At 39.2% G+C, this 17,500-nt stretch overlaps 2 pseudogenes; both read left to right on the top strand.

The window, feature by feature from the left end:
- The first annotated feature begins 1,747 nt into the window (after window positions 1–1,747).
- LOC125903842 (G-protein coupled receptor 4-like) lies at window positions 1,748–7,588 on the top strand (annotated as a pseudogene).
- A 6,966-nt stretch (window positions 7,589–14,554) lies between these two features.
- LOC125903331 (G-protein coupled receptor 4-like) lies at window positions 14,555–17,111 on the top strand (annotated as a pseudogene).
- Window positions 17,112–17,500: the final 389 nt, after the last annotated feature.

The raw sequence follows: 17,500 nt of genomic DNA, 5'->3' as shown, positions 1-17,500 counted from the left end.
TTCATTATGAGACTGATCTGACCCCATACTGGAGGACTATACTGCAACTGGTCACAGACTTCTTTTGGCATCCTCCACCCCCCTTTGCTTAATGTACATTCAAATTTGACCTATTAAAAACAAAGCATCTGACTGTGTGACAAACAAATAACCTGAGATGATGGGAAACATGTACAATATTTTGAAGAAGGGAAGTAAAGGATGTGGAAATGGAAAAAAAAAAAGTATGAAATCGGTAGAAATGTTCTTCCGATAAGTGATGACAGCTGCCTATACCATCAACCAACTCTAAGCCTATTTCACTATAGGTATGAATGGGGTCACCAGTCTTAATTATTGGATTGTGTCTTGAACTGAGTTTGTGAAAGTAACTCTTTAGTTCTGGTAGCAAGCAGGTACAGGATGAGCTTGCAAAACTGAACTCATTAAGGAGGGTCCTAAGGACAGAGGGATGTCGTATGCTGTGAGGCGAATTGTGATATTGGGCTTTATAAATAAAATTGATTGATTGATTGATTGATTGATTGATAACTGTGAGCATAAATCAACACAGAAATGACATGTGGACTGTATAAATCATCATTTCTATGCACAGAAAGAACTGGCAGATGTTTATCAATGGAGTATACATGTTTCTTTCCTGTTGATTAAATCTGCCATTGCGATGTACTTTGCATACACTGTACATGCTTGCCCTCCGTTCTTTAGATGCAGGAGCAGATTATCATGAAACCAAACGCCCTGTCGTCATTCACCGTATTTAATGTAGACTCTGGATGTGAGGGGCAAACAATGGCGTAAGGAACTCATCCGGGGCGCTGCAGTCATGGAGCTCTCAAAGGTAAATTTTCTCACAAAACTTTTTTTCCTTTATATGTTAAGTTTTTTAAGAATTGCAAACAGTCATAAAAATAAATATACAGCTTGTATAGTTCTCGCATTGTACTTAATTTGCTTGTTTTTTCTCTTCCTCTCTTCCCTTAAATACAATTTTGACTTGTTAGAAATATATGTATTTTACTGTGTAACAAAGATATAGCAGATAACAGTTAAGAATATGAGGTGAAGAATTTAGGAACTAGATTGTACAGTTTAGAAATTTCAGGAATGGAGCCGATACCTACAGACAGTACTTCTCTGATACACATACTTGAGACTATGAGTGGGAGTAATAGTGCCATCTGGGGGTCAGAGTGGGAGCCGAAGGGTCAGATGGATAGAAAAGAAGGAGAGAGTGAAGGTAGATAGAAGGAAGCAGATAGTTCAGGGAGGGTAAAAGCTTAATTGGGGTCATCATCTGTATAGTTTTTTTTTTCTTTTGGAGGCATTTTAGTCTTTGATGAGAGGAGACAGTAGAGACAGAGAGAGGTGGGGATGACATGCAACATGCTTTGAACGTCCCTGGAACATTTTTATACCAAAATGTTGGTAGATCCAAAATGTTGTCAGAATAAACGGCAAAAAATGAGGCATACACAATCTTTAAATGATATTATAATGTAACAAATATTAAGGAATGTCAACTGAAAACAAAAAGCTGTTTTTATTATTTGATTGTCTATAAGTATAATGTATTTGTGTGAACTTACACCTCACAGCTTTAGTGATTTTTCTGAACCATGTCGGGTAGATATTTCTTTTATTATTCTCCTTATTATAATCATTAGTATTTTTATTTTTATTTTTCATTCTAAAAACTTGTTCCCTCTTTATGACCTGATCTCTTAAACAGGTTTCACTCAGGAAAATGGAAGATCCCTGCAACAGTTCATGGGAGGACAGCTTTGATTACAGCAACTCCTCCTATGACTACTACGGTCATAATGAAGAAGCTGGATTCATCACATTTGTGGTGACATGCATCATCGTTGGTATCGCCCTTCCTTTGACCCTCATGGCCATCTTTGCTCTTTACTCCCTGGTATGCATTATGACTGAGCTTCATTTATTTACTCTAAGTGTTGACATGCAATCTGTTGTTTATATAACTGACAGGGAAGGCAAAATGAAGCCACACCTCTGACTGTAGTAAGATGTGAGCAAGATAACATTTTCAGAGGAGGTGAAGTTCAGAACATCTTGAAAACTGTCTTTTTTCCTTTCACCAATGTTTTCCTGCAGGTGCAAAATGATCACGTTGCTCCGATCTACGTCATCAACCTTCTCATTTCCGACCTCATTCAGCTCTGCTGCACAATCGTTTGGTTGATAAAACCTGAGGACTGGAAGAAGTATTACATTTTTTATATTTACTTCTTCGGTGTGATGGCAAGTGCTTGCTTCATGGTGTGCATCGCCCTGGAAAGGTAGCTGTCTGTCTATCCAGTATGTGTGTACCTACTTCTGTGTTGAGCCATTGTATTATGATATCATTCTGAAGCTGTGTCTGTCTTGTATTGCAGGTTTTTGGTCATCGTCTTCCCACTGTGGTACCGCTTCAGACGAACCATCAAGACCTCTGTGCTGGTCTGTGTCATGGTCTGGGCCCTTCCTACAATCTATATCCTCCCTTCCTATTTTTGTGTAAATTTTGTAGTTGAAGAAGCAATCTCCGCCACCTTTTTACTCCTACCCCTTCCACTGCTCATATTCTTCTTGGGTGGGACCCTCAAAGCCCTGTCTGCTTCCATCTCAGTTCCGCCTGATGAAAAACGTCGGATTGTGGGAGTTTTGGTCCTGGTGCTGCTTCTTTACACTCTGCTGTTCCTGCCCAGCATCATTTGGTCCCTGACAGAGAATGGCAGAAATAACAATATTGTCAGCAACATTTTGTGTTTCTTAGATTAAGTCCTCTCGCAGACTCAGTTATGTATATTTTCATGAGGAAAGGGACCATAGACAAGATTTTGGCTTCTCTTTGTTGTTGCAGAATGGACAGCAATGATGTTAGCAGTCAAGCAGTATAAATGATGGCAACATGTCCACAGTCAACCTCATGTGGGCAGAGAAAGGGGAGTAGGCAAACAGAAATGATAGACACAGGACCAGGGGTGTAAATATATACGGTGCAGGTGGGGCAGTTGCACTGGGGCCACCTTAGAAATATATATATATATATATATATAGTGATAGTATATGTATTATATGTGAGCATAAATCAACACAGAAGTGACATGTGGACTGCATAAATCATCATTTCTATGCACAGAAAGAACTGGCAGATGTGTATCAACGGACTATACATGTTTCTTTCCTGTTGATTAGATCTGCCGTTGTGATGTACTTTGCATACACTGTGTACATGCCTGCCCACCTTTTTTTAGAAGCAGGTGCAGGTTATCATGCAACTATACACCCTGTCGTCATTCACCGTATTTAATGTAGACTCTGTGGATGTGAGGGACAAAACAGCACACATGGCGTAGGGAACTCATATATACAGTCTATATATACATATATATCATATATATAGTATAGGTTATATATATTTATACCTATATTTATATATTTATATGATAAAATTGCCAGTAGTAATCTATTATAAAATATGTTATAAAATATATGGTTTCTGTGCATAAACTATAAAAAAGGTTTAAAAAAAACTATTCAATAAACAAATAATTCCTTATTTTCATTGGTATTTTTGTCCATATATGTGACGATATGATTGATTGATTTCAAACATTAAAAAAGTAATAATAAAATGAGATAGAATATACTAGTCCATACCCATTGGTAGCTTTGTCACCTTCTACCTATGCCAGTCCTCGATGTCTATGTGCAGTTTCACATAGATTGACTAGTGTTATGGCACATAATTAGGAGGCCTAGGTGTATGGTTAGGGGTGGAGTTAGGAAGCAGGGAGAGGCTGATGTTCCACTTGGGGTATTGGGTAACTCCCCTTCCCAGGAGCTCACACACCTGAAAAGGCGGCGGTTGATTGGAGTCGAGGCTGGCTGCTGGAGACCCCGACAAGTAGACAAACGTGGGACAGACAGAATGACTGCCTGACAGAATGACACACTGACAGTTTCCGTGATTATGTACAGCATACCATACCATGACTTAGTCATACCAAAAATTAGAAAAAAAAACATTGGTCCACAGGGGGAGCCACAGCGATCGGTCACATTTGAGCCATTTTTAAGCATTTTTCTGTTGTTATAGCGCCACCCAGTTGCCAATTAGAGTTAAATTTCTCCAGTCTTGAGGCGTCCTGTTCTACATATCTACCAAGTTTAGTAAAATCCATACGGCGGTTAGGCCTAGATAAGTTGTGTGGTGATGGGTGAAACCCTTGAGATGTTATACACCTTTATGTGATGAGCCACACCCTCCGCAATATTCATTGCCTTATAGGAGCTCAGTTTTAGTAAGTTTTCCATCTTTTGCCAAGAGTGAACTTTAGATATTGGTCCCTAGATTTAAGTGTTTTTCAAAAAATTCTAAATGGCAGAAAATCTATATAAGCGGAAGTTATGGGTTCTTGAGGCAAATGTGTTCCTCATGAGGAGAGGCATCTCTGTGCGAAGTTTCATGTCTCTACGACATACGGGGCATGAGATATGCCCATTCAAAGTTTGCAATGTCAATCGGTTGCTATAGCGCCCCCCTTTGGCCAATTGATGTAATATTGCTTCATTCGCATCCTCCCATGACCCTCTACCACTGTGCCAAATTTCACATGGATTGACCAAGTCAGTGAGGAGAAAAATGTGGAACAGACACATCCACAGACAGAGTTTTCATCATTATATAGTAAAAATAAGATTGTAGAAAAAAACCCCTCCAAAACAGTGACAAACAATAAATCATGAACAGACCTACAATGAGAAACACGAATTAACATTTCATATCCGAAAAGCTCCAATCCCAAACTATACTAATCAGTCACTTATCAAACTATTACATAAATGCACTCTCCTCACCATCGATCAACCACACATTTACACCACTGCACTTCTTAATACCTGATAATCAATATTACCCTGTGTATAAAACAAATTCAAAAATACAAATTGAGAATACTAACAACAGTGTCACCCTGAGTGTGCTTTACGTTCCCTCTAATCATTTCTGTACCTTGTGAAAATACTGTCTTTGTACCTGTTTTTAAACTGTCTGATATCTTTACTTTGTCTGATTTCCTCACCCAGTTTGTGACATGTTTTGATGACACATGAGGTTCGCAAACATTACAACAGGCCTGTATGTGCTTATATGCATTGTGCATGTGTGTGAGGTTTTACCTGCCATGAGGAATGTTAGATAGTGGCTGTACAAGATGGAGCGGGGTCATAAATGTAGTACCTTAGTGTTCTTCCTTAAGTTTCTGCTCGTCTGTCTTGAGTCAGAGATCAGAATTCTTTGTAAGAATTTTGAGTTGCATTTATCAGTAAGGTACAGCATGCTAGTTTTTAGGGTGTGATGTACCAGCTGTTATGTGCTTGGCAATATGGATGACTTCAAATTTCACAGTTTATGAAAACTTATACAAACTCTGCATTTTCTGGAAATTCAATAAAAACCTGTTGCCAAACAAACACGGGCTCGTCTGCCTTTGACTAACTCACTGAATTGACACCTGATACATCAACAGAATCTCTGCTGGCTGACAAATCTCTATTGTCTCCTGGTATATGTCAACATATAACCCAACCATACTGATAGCAGGGAGGCGTAAAGCAGTATCATTTGAATAACTAAATGATTTCTCATACTTCTATTGGAGTTTTTTTTTTCATACCTACATTTATTCATTTGGGATCACTTGAGGTAATGTCAAATGATCAGGGGGGACTCATCAGACAATGGGCCCCTGGGCACAGGTATGCCAAAGGCTCCCCATCTCTCTTACGTAGGAGCAAGACGCACAGATATTACAGTCTTTTAGCCCATTTTGTGTCATTGCTTTGCATCTTTTTTGGTTTTGTATTCTTTTGTGCCTCTTTGAGGTAACTTTGTTTCTCGTTGTTGTCATTTTGCATCTCTTCCTGATCAATATGTGTTCATATGAGCAAAGTTTTGTAGGTGAGAGCCAGGGGGACCCACTTAGACTTTGGGTCCCTGAGTCTGTGCCCAGTAGGCCCATTCAGTAAACCTTCCAGGCAAATGAAGAACAGTGAGTCTAAATGTACTTGTTTTTCTCTGTTGCGAGTTTGTGAAGCAGACACAGAAAAAGAGGAAGCTGCTGCAGGGAATCACTGATACCATCTGTTAATTGACTGGTTAACAAACTCTGCAGCACTGTGAGGCTGTCATCCAAGAGCTTTCAAAACTTTTAACTGTATTTTTCCAGTAGGCTTTTACGCTGTTGTATCACATTATGCATTTACATCTTTAACTGTGTGTTTTTTGTAGATGCAGATTAAAGGTAACATCCTTTTGTCTGTTGGGTAATTATACAGTCAGGGCTGCTAGTGCTGTTCATAAGACTGCACTTATAGTAAATGATTAAGTGATATATTATTGTCACCTTTATGACTCAGAAGGTCCAGGCTCAGACATATTAAGTATCAATCAATGAATAGTTTATTTGTCACATGGAATTACACAACGTACAACTCCAGTGAAGTGTGATCCCATCAGCTCCTTAACTTGTGTCCTTGTGTCTTTTTTTCTGTCTTCTTGCATTGTTGGCTGCTGATTTATAATTGTCAATGTTTCCAGCTGGTTCTAGTATGGTTTCTGGTTGTGGAATGATTTAACGCACGCACATCCCAACCACAACAAGATGGTTGTATTGTGGCTCCGCCTGAACACAGCAATGCCCCACTGCTGCCGCCTCTGAGCGGCGTGTAGCAGTGATCCACAGCATAAAATTTGAAACTCCAAAATATCTCTATATATATATAACTGATATATCATCTTAAACAAGTTCAAGTTATTTTGGGCAGATTGTGTTTTGTGTGGCTAAAACCACCAGCGACCTCTCATTTAGCAAGGCGTGACATAGCCTATGTTACAAGTAAAATGTAGCGTTACCACTGCTGAACAGACGCCTTGTTTGCCTTGGACAGGCGCCCCGAACAGTTGGGGTTCACTGCCTTGCTCAAGAGCACCTTGGCTGTGCCCACCTTGGCACTGACAGCACAAAGGAGAGTTTGATGCTCTGCCTGCAGTTGCTGGGCAGACATATTTGGGTGGACTTCAGACAGGGCTGCTTTGTCTGCTTTGCTTTGCTTGGGGATCCTAATCTCAGACGACCTCTCCTGGTCTGCCAATACAAGGGCATCAGTTAAAAACGCACAGCAGAGACTCCACTTCCTGAGGGTACTCAGGAGGAACAATGTAGAGAAGAAGCTGCTGGTGGCCTTTTACCGGGCAGCCATCGAGAGCGTTCTGACCTACAACATCACGGTCTGGTACGCTGGCTGCTCAGCTGCGGACAAGAAAGCTCTGCAGAGGGTAGTGAGGACAGCTCAAAGGATTATTGGCTGCTCACTGCCCTCCCTGGAGGACATCGCCACCTCCTGCTACCTCAGTAGAGCAACAAAAATCATAAGGGACCCCTCACATCCTGGTCACCACCTGTTCCAACTGTTGCCCTCCGGCAGGCGCTACAGGACTGCCAAGGTACGCACCTCCAGACTCAGAGACAGTTTTTTCCCCATGGCCATCAGTACACTGAACTCTAGTAAGCCCTGACCAACCCCAGCCAACTTCCTCACATCATTCTACACCATTACATGTCATATCAGTCTCACTCTTTCATACCTGTGCAATATATTTATACATTTTTATTTTTTTTAAATACAGTATTTTTATACAGCATCCATATTTTTAATATTTATTCTGAAGAATACACTTTTTATTTTTATTTATTATTATTATTATTATTATTATCATTATTATTATTATTATTATTATTATTATTATTATTATTTTGCACTTGTTAACAGTGTTACACTTTTTGGATGTGAGGAACATTGGCATCGAAACCTCATCCAGGTCGCTGTGGTTTTCGAGCTCTCAGAGGTAAATTTTCTGACATAACTTTTATTTTTTTCTGTATGTAAAGATTGATGTTAGGGACACAGAATTACAGAGTCATAAAATTTAATGTGCAAATTGTGCAACAGCTTTGAACCGAGGGTGTACACTTTACTTCAGTTAAACCACTTTCTGGTAATTTGCTTGTTTTTTCTCTTCTGCCCTTTAATACGATTTTGAAGTGTAAGTATGTCATTGTGTAACAAAGAGATAGCGGAGAATAAAAACGTTCTGAAAAAGCTAATAAATACATTAGTAACATTTACAGCATTTGGAATAAAGAATTAAAAAAAGAATCAGGTGATACAGTTTAGAAATGTCAGGAATCTGTATATCTAGAAAATGCTTACAAAGACTTCTTTTTCATCTTTGTCTTCTTCTTATTATTATTACCTTTTCTGTTTTGTATTTACTGTATTTTCTGACCAACCCAGTGAAAGGTATTTATAGTTATATTTGCAGTTTTCAGAAAGTTTCGGGAAGAATTTGGTGGTGCTGTTAAGAGATTCCAGAAACTGAGTCTCTGTATCTATTATTATCATTTTTATTTCTATTATCACCTTTTCTGTTTTGGATTTACTGTATATTCTGATCAACCCACAGAGAGTTATTAATGTGATGTTTATAGTTTTCCAGGAAAAGATGAGAGCTGAGATATGCAAAATAGCTTTGTGTGTTGTGACAATATGATTGTTGGTGAAAGGTCTTACAGTAATATAAGAATACATGTATTGTTACCCCTACTTGACAACATTAGGTAGACAATAAGCAACATGTTTCTTTCTATAACTTGATCTCTTAAACACCAGGTTTCACCGAAGAATGGGAGATTTCAACAATGACAGCTCCTCACAGGACGGAAGCTATTATGACAGCTACAGTGGCGACTACTACATGGAAGAACCTCCCGACGACATTGTCTTTGTTGACTCACACGATCAAATCTACATCGACTCTTTCCCTCATGATCTCCCCTTCGTCCCCTACCCCCCCACTACCATCTATAATCATAACAACATCACCTTTGGCTCCAATAATTACAGCAACATCACTTTGGGCTCCAGTGATTATATTTACACCCCCTTTGGGTACTACGATTATAATGACAAAGCTGGATTCATCATGTACGTGGTGACGTGCATAATTATTTGCATTGGCCTTCCGTTGACCCTCATGGCCATCTACAATCTTTATTCTCTGGTATGTACATTATGGAAGGTTTATTTATTTACTGTGTGTGTGCGCCAAGAATCTTTATCTGGGTATGGGGCCCTGATCTGGTGACAGGGGGTTGGGATGAAGTGTTGTAACGATCTAAAAATCAATGTGAAATTGGGAATAACTTACTTTATAATATAAAATGTGCATGAAGCAAATTAGACTCCAAACCATGACAGTTTACACGTGTGACTCCATCCAAGCCTTCTCTTATAGCCCCGACACACCAAACCAATATCAAAGAACTAGCGGCGGTGAAAGCCATCTGTTGTGTTGCACATGAACGCATCGCAAAGACGACAAACTGACGGCCAACAGGTACAAAGGTTCTGCCACTGCATGAGAGGAAATAACCCTGACGCGAGTTAGCCAGTTAACACATTAACAACACAATCCAGCACAGTTGGGTAAGGATTACTTTAAAAGTAATCAAAGTACTTTAATGCGTTACTTTTTTTTTAAAGTAACCAGTTACTTTACTGCGTTACTTCCTGAGAAAAGTAACTCAAGCACTTTTAAAGTACTTTTGAGTATTCTACATTTCCTATTGGGCAATGGACCACAGGGCGCTAAGCCTACATTTTTTTGTCTCCAAAATTAAAGTTATGGACCACTTGCCCTTCACTGAGATCCAATTCTCCCATCACAGCCGTCACTTTGACCAGTAGAAACACAGAACGATCTGCTGCCGTAGACAACTGTATGACAACAACACCCCAGCATTTTTAATATTTCCTCTAGGGATGTTACCACACAGAGTAAAAGGGGGAAATGATGGTGTGAAACAGCAGAGGCACTTTGTCAACCCGCTGAGTTAACGTTACTGTCATTAGCATCAAGCTAGCAAACAATGGTACATCCTCACGGTCGGACATAAAGTAATAACATTACATTACTACATTATAGACAGTCCGTTATTTATTAATCCCTCTGTGTTTTTACATTCTTACTTTTCATCCGCTCCCGTTGTCTTTATAAAGTTAACATATCGTGCCGTCATTTTAAGCTCAACAAATGAATTTCTGAATTACCTGAATTTCTTTCAAATTAAAAGCCCCTTATAACCTCGGCTGAGAGAATCCCTCCATTTTCTAAATAGGCTTTTATTGTGAAACATTTGTAGGAACTTGGTTGTGGAGGATCCAGTAGCTTGAATGCTTGCTTACGGTGCTTCAAATGTAGCTCCTGCCATCTGCTGACGATTTTAGATGACTGCAAGATTTCGGCCGGCACATGAACAGACACAGTGACTGAAATAATAGTAAAAGTAATAAAAATAGGACAAGAATAACCTGATGACATCACACACGTCGTGAAAGACGACCGGGGATAATTGGTGAGTACCATCGTATAGTGTGTCATGTCTGCCGGCTAAGTCACGGCACGATTTTATGACTCCACAATCGTGTAATGTGACATAGTGACTTTCAGAACGGGCAGAAAAGTCGTGTAGTGTGTACCAGGCATAATGCAAGTCCTGAGTCTGACCTGTCTGTCAGCAAGTCCTCCTCCATCTTTTTTTTAGACTCCACTGTAGACAATGGCAGCATTTCCTCTACCACGTAGCGAGCCACAAGCTTCATGGCTTCTTTCGGACTGATAGGTTTAACATTATCTCCGTTATTAGAACCAAAAGACAGTCGTTGCTGTTTCGGAGCTGAAGGACCAGCGTTCTAAAAGTAATGGAAGTAACTGATGGCTTGTTTGAAAATGTACTTAAGTATTTGATTACTCAAACAGCAAAGTAACGCGTTTGATTACTTTTTGCAGTAACGAGTAACCTAAGGACACGCGTTGCTGTAACGCATTATACCCAACTCTGCAATCCAGTGTTAAAAGAACAGAGGATATTTATCGTGCACCAGTGAAAATTAACTCAGAATATCAGTAAGGTTTCTGCTTAAGAGTTCAGCTTACCTTGTATAACAAGTTTGTTTCAGTCGCATACGCTCTCGACTTTATCCCCTTGTTCACTTTCCCCACTTCCATTTCTCTTCTCGTGTGCTGAGCTGAACTGCCAATCAGAGTGATTTCATTCACCAACAGGCTCCACCATCTCCAACGCCTATTCAACATGCTGTATGGGCGGAAAAGAAGACAACGAGGATTAATGTGTACTAACATTGCATTACACATCGCAGCAACTATGGCAACAGATAATCGCTGACAGCCCAACACTGACCAACGGCCTACCATCGGCTGGGTGTGTCAGGGCCTTTAAACTGTAGAGATTAATGGCAACATTTCGTTACAACTCAAAGGAAAACACTATTTGGGGTTTTTACTGAAAGATATCTAATGTATGTGTTGGGGTCAACATATTTTTACCTCACTCGGCGGCACCATAAATGTTGGGGTCAACACATTAGGCTTCACACGGAGGCACCAAATATGTTGGACACTTCAGGCTCCAAGAACCAGCTCGGCAACTGTCAAAATGCCAAACTCAAGACCGCAAAACGGGAGTCCACAAACCAGTGGGTGACACTGCAATAGCTACGTCCATTATTGTATGCATTTTTTTATTTTATTTTATTCTATGGGTTTAAATTACTGTTAAAGTTACAAAGAATACATTTTGGTGTGTTTGTTTCTGTAAATAACTTTTATTACTTTGTTTCATTATGTCTGTCGTGATGAGAAATTAATGTCAAATGTCTATGAAACAGTTGTTTTTCATTTTACTCTCATGGATAAAAAATTGGACAGTTGTCTTGTCCACCGCTGTCCCACGGCAACACTAAAAACACAATTTTTTGGGGGGCAATATTTTGAATGCTATCGTCATGTACACTACTACAGTCAGTGGAAATTAGAACATCTTTAAACACGACTTTGTCTCGTACGACGTAATAATAAATTACAGACATCTCTATGTTGTCCAGATCAGTGGTTCCCAACTGGTGGGTCGAAGGTTCATTGTGAATGGACCGGATTTGACTCACAAACGTGTCAAGTTTGTAAAAAAAAAAAAGAAAAAAAAAAAAAAAGTTTTTGTTGTGTTTTTTAAAGTACATTGATTTCCACAGAGCTTTTATTTTGAAGTGTCATTTCCTGCTGTAGAATGAGTGACTAATGGACAGCTACTTAACAGAGACAGCAAACTAGCTCGATGACATGGCCTAGTACAAATATGGCGCTAAATATATTAAACTGACTGAACTGAAAGTGAACTAATGACACTGCTCTAGATGAAGTGTAAATATTTTCAGAATTTTGTCTTGATACTAGTTGAAATCTGCCTTTACATGCAACCCTGGTGACAGCCTAGGTCGTAGTGTGAAGCCAGTCTTCAGCTTTTCAGTTGGCAGTTAGCTCAACAAGTTCTTGACTTAACAGTGGTGTTTAAGGATGGTAAAGGAGTTTGCGACCTGGTTGATGCAGACTAAACATTGTTGTATATCTACTCAGGCATTGTGCTTTGTTAATAAGAAATACATGATCTTTTAATGTAAGAAGTTTTAAATAGTATGGTCGAGGCAGTTTTGCTGGCAGACCCTCCCGTATTTCTCATTTGTCTTCCTCCTCTTTTTTTCCATCTTCCTCCTTCTTCACCTTCCTCTTCAACATGCCCTCCTTGATTCATTGCTCTGTAGAATTAGTGAGAGCTGTACCACAGCAACAACATGTATATTTCTACTTTGTGTTTCAGGGACTCCCTGCTGGCTCTGTGGTTAAGCCGTGGTAATGGTCAGCTTACCCTGTTAGATAGCAAGGTTGTGATACAATTTGATCTGTATAGTAGGTGGTGTTAAAAGATTTGAAAAATTTCTGCTGGGGCTGTAGCTTACATCAGCTGCTTCCAGCTCTCACACTGCATTTCTTCAGGAAATGCACATTCTAGTTATAAAAGTGATTCACTTACTTTTGAAATGAGTGGTTATTGTAACTAATCATTATTTTCAGTAACTTGCGCGACACAGGTTATACTAATGTATGTCTATCCAAAACTGTATTTTTGTTTTTGCTGTTTTTGACCAATAATAAAGTCAACTACTGTCGATTTATCTTTATTTAATCTGTTACCAATTAACCTGCTTATCTGTAGAATGTCTCAAACAGGTGTATATTTACAAAAAAAACAATAAAGTTAGTAAGTTTGAACATTGAGTATTAATTGGAGGTGCTAAGGAGTTGTGGATATAGCCTACCAATATAAGCACACAGAGTCCAAATCAACAAAAAATCATGCACACTGTGGAATTAGAGGGACCACCAACAACACGTCTTTATTTTAATTTTGCTGGGCTCCCCAATCATGAGGAGGCAACCCTGGATATAGCAGAGCAATACAAAAGAATGGCAGCTCATGACAGGCTAATATATTGTTACTCACCACAAGACGTCTTTACAGAAGAATAGACCGTCTGTTATTGTGATTGCTGGTAAAGGCATCGATGATTTTATCTGCGTCCAGTTCTTTGGTCCTCCTGATGATTATGGTCAAGAATGCCAGGGTACTGTTGCACGTATGGCCACTGCCATTCCTCAGGTATGTCTTCAAATGCTGGAGGCAAGATGTGCTGTGCTCGGGCAGGACCTACCGTAAATAATGTACCTATTCATGTTGTTTCTAGCCTAGAATGGAAAACCATTGGTTCTAGATAAGGCATTTCACGCTTTGTCATCGGCCACCGTAGCTCTCGGCAGAGGGGAGAAGATTCAGCTGGTTGTAGTTAGCAAATTCACCACTAGATGCTGATACATCCTACACACTAGACCTTTAAATGTTCCATTTCCTTTCTAAGCAGTAAGACTCTTGTTATTAACAAACTCATATCTGAACATTAACACATCTGTAAGTGTGTCATGTTGTATTCAGGGCATTATTGAGAGAAGAAGATTTGCATTTTCAGGACACACATATCAGAGGAACATATGAGACATGATGAAACCAAATATCAACTCCATGTTTATAGCAGGAAATTCATAACATTTTCAACCACAAATTGATATCTGTTCAGAAGAAGATGATTATCAGTGCTGTACTCATTGCTCAATGCTCACTGTGGGGATGTGGTGTCCCTGATACATGCTTGTGTGCAACAGTTTACGTGCACTTGCATATTAATGTTCAGAGTAAGCTTTGAGTCATACATTTTTTATAGTTAAATCTGACACTTAATGGAAATAACATTACTGCTGGATAAACATGATCAAGGATATTTGCACCTGCTGACTCATCAAAACTGCAAAGTCTTGAATGTACAGACTTAACATGAATTAACTGATAACCACTTCCTTTATCGTGTTTTATTAATCTCACACTAACGCATTTTGTGCCTGTTTCCTCTCTTCCTTTAGAGATAATGATAATCTAAATCTCCTCTACTACGTGTTACAAATAACCATATTTATTGTAAACTTTCTGGATGCCGAGAACACCACATCAAACACTGGTGTCGAGAACTCATTCAGGTCGGGTCTTGCTGCTTTCACAGGTAAATTTTGTGACCATATATTATATGGATTATTGAAAAAGATACGGACACTACAAACAGTCAGGAAATGATTATGGGACCTTTAAGAAGTGGACAGATTTGGACTGTAGCTGTACATACTACTGTGTTTTTCAATCAATAGATAAAGTATACTAGTGAGCTTATATGTCTAGAGCATTTTTACAAAGGCTTTTTTCATCATTAATACTGTTATTACATTTTGTAGCATTTACTGTATGTCCTAAATCATTAATCTACTGGGAGCTATTTATAGTGATACAGCCAGTTTTTCAGGAAAACATGACAGCTGAAATATGCAAAGGTTATTTGTGCTGTGATAATAAGATTACGTAACCCAAGACTGTTTACATTCAGGTACTGATTCAGTTTATGATGCTTCATGAAATAGCTACACAAATCTGTACACAAAAAGATAATACAGATGGTTCACCAAGTGGACTGATTTCTCATGTAAACATCCTCTCCGGAGAGCAGAGGTACGCCAGTCAATATGCATTGATATTAACATTACATTAAATCACTGAAACGGTTGAACAATGTTCGGCAGCGGGATTTGTTGCACTATCTGAAACTGTATTATTTGACTGAATAATATTAGCAGATAATGCAACAAATATTAAGCATTTATTAATTTTCTAAGAGTGGATGTAGGCCGACTGTTTTCGTGTTTGTGTGACCTTGCACGACACAGCTTTAGCGATAATGCTAGATAACGGCAGATATTAGGCAACATGTTCCATTTCCATAACCTCATCTCTTAAACAACAGGTTTCACTCTGAAGAATGGAAGAAGTCAACATTAACAACATTTCACAGGACAAAAACGGCAGCCTCACCTATGATTTTAATGAAGAAGTTGGATTCATTATGAAAGTGGTGACGAGCATAATCATTTGTATCGGCCTTCCTTTGACCCTTGTGGCCATCTATGCTATTCATTCTCTGGTATGTATATTATAACTGAGATTTATTTATTTACTCATTTACTGAATGTGTTGTGTCTCTTTGTAAAGGCTTTTGATCTGAGTTGGAGGCCAGGTGTCAGAGGCTGGTATGGAATGTTGTAATGATCTATGAATTTAAAGATTTACTCCATTTTGAAAATGTACATGAAGCTGACTGAACCCTAAACCCATGTAGATTACATGTGTGACCCCATCCAGCTGTCTCTTAAAGTGTATAGTCAATGGCACCGTGAAGTTAAAACTTTTTTCACAGAAATTTGCACGACATTGTTTTTTTTAATTTAATATACAAAAAACATAGGATATTTTGTAGATATTCATGGTCCCCAGAGGATGAAGTCCACTAACTTTTCCTTTAGCTCCACTATGATGTTGATGTTATTGGATGTTTTTTGTTTTTTGTTTTTTGGGGGGTGGAGGGGTGGGGGGGGGGGAATCTCAACAATCATTAGAGATTGCCATAAAAAAAAAATACAAACATTCATGGTGCGAAGAGTTTAACTTATCTTAACTTCATTAATCTGACTTTTCATTTAATGCCATCATGTAAAAAATTTTTTGATTGGTCCGTGTTTTGTTTTTGACTAAATACATCCATAACTAATGGCCCTAAAATAAATGTCTCTGACTGAAGTTACAATATATGCAGTACATATTTGGGAGGAGGTGCAGTCCAGAATGTCTACAATACCTTTTTTACTTTTATCAATGTTTTCTTGCAGGTGAAAAATGATCATGTTGCTCCAGTCTACGTCATCAATCTTCTAATTTCCGACCTCATTCAGCTCTGCTGCATGATTGTTTGGGTGGCACAACCTGAGGGCAGCAAGATATACAAAATCATCTTTATTATTTACTACTCTGGTCTGGTGGCCAGTGTTTGCTTCATGTTGTGCATCGCCCTGGAAAGGTAGCTATCTGTCTATCCAGTGTGTGTGGAGCTACTGACCAATGTATATAGTCCTGAAGCTGTGTCTATCATGTATTGCAGGTATTTGGTCATCGCCTGCCCACTGTGGTACCGCTTCAGACAGACCATCAAGGTCTCTCTGGTGGTCTGTGTCGTGGTCTGGGCCCTTCCTCTTATCTGTGTAATCACTTTAGTTTTCTGGGATTTTGTAGAGGTCGCAGACACCATCTGTGCCATCTTTTTCCTCCTTCCTTTCCCACTGTTCATATTCTTTCTGGGTGGGACCCTCAAAGCCCTGTCTGCTTCCATCTCTGTCCACGCTGATGAAAACGACGAATTGTAGGAATGTTGGTCCTGGTGCTGCTTATTTACATGCTGCTATTTCTGCCCAGCATCATTTGGCTCCTGGCAGAACGAGACAGGTATAACAATACTTCAAAGGACCTGTCTTCTGTGTTTCTTAGGTTGAGTCCTCTTGCAGATTTAATTCTGTATGTTTTCATGAGGAAAGGGACCACTGACAAGCTGTTGGCTTCTGTGTGTTGTTGCAGAATGGACAGCAATGAAATCAGCAGTTCAACAGTATAAATGATGACAATATGTCCGCAGTCAGCTTCATTTAGACAGAGAAAGAGGGGAAGGGGAGAATACAGAAGAAGACATGCAGGCAGCTAGAAAGGGGAGTGACAGAACAGATTCTATCATCTACTGATACGGCATCCAATAAGACATCGAACTGTGGATACAAAGAAGCCTTGTCTTTTTCTTAATTTTGTTTATTTAGTCTTAATTAGTCTCAATTTTCAAGGGAGAACTAGCTAAGACAGGTAACAGCATAAATAAAAACATGTTACAAGTTACAGACAAGAGCTTATAAATTATATAAAAAGAGATCAGGCCAGATCAGGTCATCCTACCTGAGAGTATAACTCACAGTGGTGAGTCAGAGCTTTACAATTGGGAATAAACCTCAAGAGGGACCTCTAGATCATCATAACCTCACCAGGCACAT

This window comes from Epinephelus fuscoguttatus, linkage group LG16 (assembly GCF_011397635.1).
Source record: "Epinephelus fuscoguttatus linkage group LG16, E.fuscoguttatus.final_Chr_v1".
Taxonomy (NCBI): domain Eukaryota; kingdom Metazoa; phylum Chordata; class Actinopteri; order Perciformes; family Serranidae; genus Epinephelus; species Epinephelus fuscoguttatus.
Note: the sequence above shows the minus strand (reverse complement) of the source record. Positions and strands in the feature narration are given on the sequence as shown.